This window comes from Hyaena hyaena, unplaced genomic scaffold, assembly GCF_003009895.1.
Source record: "Hyaena hyaena isolate Hyena2069 unplaced genomic scaffold, ASM300989v1 scaffold_785, whole genome shotgun sequence".
In the NCBI taxonomy this organism is placed as follows: domain Eukaryota; kingdom Metazoa; phylum Chordata; class Mammalia; order Carnivora; family Hyaenidae; genus Hyaena; species Hyaena hyaena.
The window spans coordinates 8,029-12,047 of record NW_024081420.1 but is presented as its reverse complement, the minus strand read 5'-3'; positions in this window follow the sequence as shown (position 1 = coordinate 12,047).

The window sequence follows — 4,019 nt, the reverse complement described above, 5'->3', positions numbered from 1 at the left end:
AGCTCCCTATTCTCTGTGGCTTTTCTCTCATCCATTTCACCTCTCCGAACCGCAAACCTCCTGAGTTCTATGGCTCAAGTTATGCAGATTGTTGTGTTAATCCTCAGGTCAATTTTCTAGGTGTGCAAGATGGTTTGGTGCTGCTCTAGCTGCATTTCAGGGTTGGGAGAAGCCAAGAACTTCCATGCTGCTTCACCATCTTGGCCAGAAATGTTATATCTTCTTGATGAACTGACCTCTTTATCATTATATGATGACCTTCTTTGTTTCTTGTTATAGTCTTTGGCTTCAGTCTGTTTTGTTTGATATAAGCACAGCTCCCTCTTCTTTCTTTTGTTTCCACTTGAATGGAATATCTTTTTATGTTCCTTCAGTTTCAGTCTGTGTGTATCCTTAAAGTTGATGAGTCTCTTTTTAGGCAACATATAGGTGGGTCTTGTTTTTATACATTCAGCTACTGTATATATTTTGATTAGAGAATTTTAGTTTGTTTAAATTTAAAGTAATTATTGATAGGTATGGACTTACTCTTGCCATGTTGTTGTTTTCTGGTTCTTTTGTAAATCCTTTATTCTTTTCTGTCTTGCTTTCTTTTTTATGTCATGATATGCTTTGATTTCTTTCTATTTATTATTTGTGTAGGTACTACAGCTTTTGCTTTGTGGTTATCATAAGGCTTATGTAAATTATAACAGTCTGTTTTTAGCTTGGAGCAATTTAACTTTGAATACATACAAAAGCTCTATGTTTTTAGCTCCCCCAACATTAATTTTTTTTAATGTTTATTTATTTTTGACAGAGAGACAGAGCACAAGCAGGAGAGGGGGCAGAAAGAGAGGGAGATACATAATCTGAAGCAGGCTCCAGGCTCTGAGCTGTCAGCACAGACCCCAACATAGGGCTTAAACTTGTGAATCAGAATATCATGACCTGAGCTGAAGTTGGACACTCAACTGACTGAGCCACCCAGCCACCCCTTGTGTTTTTGATATCACAATTTACATCTTTCAAATATGGTTTTTAAAAATGTTTATTTATTTTTGAGAGAGAGAGAGAATGAGTGAGGGAGGGGTAGAGAGAGAGAAAGAAAGAATCCCAAGTAGGCTTCACACTGTCAGCCCAGAGCCCAACACAGGGCTAGATCTCACGAACCATGAAATTGTTACCTGAGCCGAAATCAAGAATCAGATGCTTAGCTGTCTGAGCTACCCAGGCATTCTGACAACTAATATCTTTTTATTTATATTGCATATCCATTAACAAATTATTATAGTTATATTTATTTTTAATACTTTTGTCCTTTAACTTTTATACTAGAGTTAATAATGGTTTACCTACCACCATTACGATATTATTTTTCATTCAACTATATATTTACCTTTATGACTGAATTTATTTATTTTTTTAATGTGGTTTTTTTTTTTTAATTTATTTCTGAGAGAGAGAGAGAGAGACAGCATGAACAGGGGAGGGTCAGAGAGAGAGGGAGATGCAAAATCTGAAGCAGGATCCAGACTCTGAGCTAGCTGTCAGCACAGAGCCCAACACGGGGCTCGAACCCACAAACTGTGAGATCATGACCTGAGCCGAAGTTGGACGCTTAAAAGACTGAGCCACCCAGGCGCCCCTATGACTGAATTTAATCTTTTATATGTTTTTATGTAACTAATTAGTACCCTTTTGTTTTAGCTTGAGAAAGTCACTTTAACATTTCTTGTAAGATTAGTCTAGTGTTTATAAACTCTGTCAACTTTTGTTTGCCTCTTTATCTCTCTTTTAATTCTATAGGACTACTTCGCCAGGTAGGGTATTCTTGGTTGGCAGTCTTCCCCCTTCCCCTCACCCCATTACTTTGACTATATCATCCAACTCTCTTTCGGCCTGCAGAGTTTCTACTGAAAAATCTGCTGATACCTTTATGAGGGTTCCCTGTTTATACAATTTGCTTTACTCTTGATGCTTTTAAGATTCTCTCCTTACCTTTAACATCTGATAGTTTAATTATAATGCATCTTGGAGTGAGTCTCTTTGGATTTCTCTCTCTTTTTTTTTTTTAATGTTTATTCTTTTTGAGAGAGAGACAAAGAGTAAGGAGAGGGGCAGAGAGAGAGGGAAACACAGAATTGGAGGCAGGCCCCAGGCTCTGAGTTGTCAGCACAGAGCCTGACACGGGGCTCAAACCCACAGACCATGAGATCAGAACCTGAGCCGAAGTCAGACACTTAACTGACTGAGCCACCCAGGTGCCCCTGGATTTCTCTTATTTTTTACTCTCTGGGATTCTTTGATCTGGATGTCTGTTTCTTTCCTTAGGTTAGGGAGGTTTTTTTAGCTAGTATTTCTTTGAATAAGCTTTCTGTCTTTTTCTCTCCCTTCTTCTGTGGTCTTTGTACTATGAATACTGGCCCATTTGATGGTGTCCTATGAATTTCTTAAGCTATTTTCACTCTTTTTCATTCTTTTTTCTGTTAACTTCTTTAATTGGTGAATTCCACTACCCTGTTTTTTGAATTTGTTGATCTTTTTTTTTTTTTTCCTGCTTCATCTAGTCTGCTTTTGAGTCCTTCTATTGAAAATTTCAGGTCAGTTATTGTTTTCTTCAGCTCTCTGATTTCTGACTGAAACTTTCATATATTTTCTATGTATTTGTCAAAAGTTTCACTGAACTATCCTTTTGACCTCAGGAAGCATCTTTATGACCAGTATTTTGAACTCTTCATTAGATTAATTACTTATCTTCATTTTATTAAGGTCCATTTCTGGAGTTTTATCATATTCTACTGTTTGGTAAGTATTTCTCTATTTCTTCCTTTTCCCCAACTTTGTTGGTTTCTGTATATTATATAAGATAGCCACTTCTGCTCTTGACATAGTATCTTATGCAGGAGATCAAACTTGTTAATCATCCTAGCCAAGCTCTTGGCTTTCTCTCAAACTTTTGTGATTGACCAAGATGCCTTTTTTGTTTTCGTGGCTCCTAGTAGTCAAGGCTTGTCAGTGTTCCAAAAAGGAGGATTATAGTTGGCACCTAGATGTAGATCGATTAGAAGCTTGAACGTTAGGCAGAAGCTGGGAAAGTATGTACTTATGTCATAGTCAGGCCCTAGATATGCATTAAAGTTAGAAGCCTGAGCTCTGGGGCACCTGGGTGGCTCAGTTAAGTGTCTGACTTTGCCTCAGGTCATCATCTCACAATTCTTGGGTTCGAGCCCTGAATCAGGCTCTGTGCTGGCAGCTCAGAGTCTGGAGCCTCCATCAGATTCTGTATCTCCCTCTCTCTCTCTGCCCCTCCCCCACTTGCACTCTGTCTCGGTCTCTCAACAATAAATAAACACTAAAAAATTAAAAGAAAAAAAATCCCTGAGCTCAGTCATTAGCTTTTAAGAAGCTAGATCTTTTTCAAGGAAAGACAGAGAGGAGCAGTTTTGCCTGCCTTTTCTGTGTTGATACCTGGAGGGATAGCCAGGTAAGAACTCTTCTTTGTTTCTTATAATGCTGTGGGACTTGTGAGTGGAAGCCCTACTGGCTCCGAGAGCCAGGAGATTTGCAAATCTGTCCCTAGAATGGCAGCTGTAAAAGTTGGAGTGCAGACATGTGTACAAGCTTCTTCCAGGGGAATACTGGGGACTTGGAGCAGGCTGAAAAGAAAACAGGTGAAGTTATCTGTCAGTCTTCCCAGTGACTGGAAATGATGGCTGCCAGCCACTAGATACATGCTAAATTACAAACCTGGCCCTCAGGCAGCAGCTTTTAAAGTATGCAAATAAATTCCTCTCAGAGAAAGACTGGAAGATGGGAATTTTTGCCTGCTCTCTCTATGTTGAGCTCTGAGGTGATAGCCCATTAAGAATTGCTTCTTTGAGGGTCCCTGGGAGGCTTATTCAGCTAAGTGTCCACCTCTTGATCTTGGCCCAGGTCATGATCTCACAGGTTCGTGAGTTCTAGCCCCATGTCAGGCTCTGTGCTGACAGTGTGGAGCATGCTTGAGATTCTTGGTCTCCCTCTCTCTCTGCCCCTCC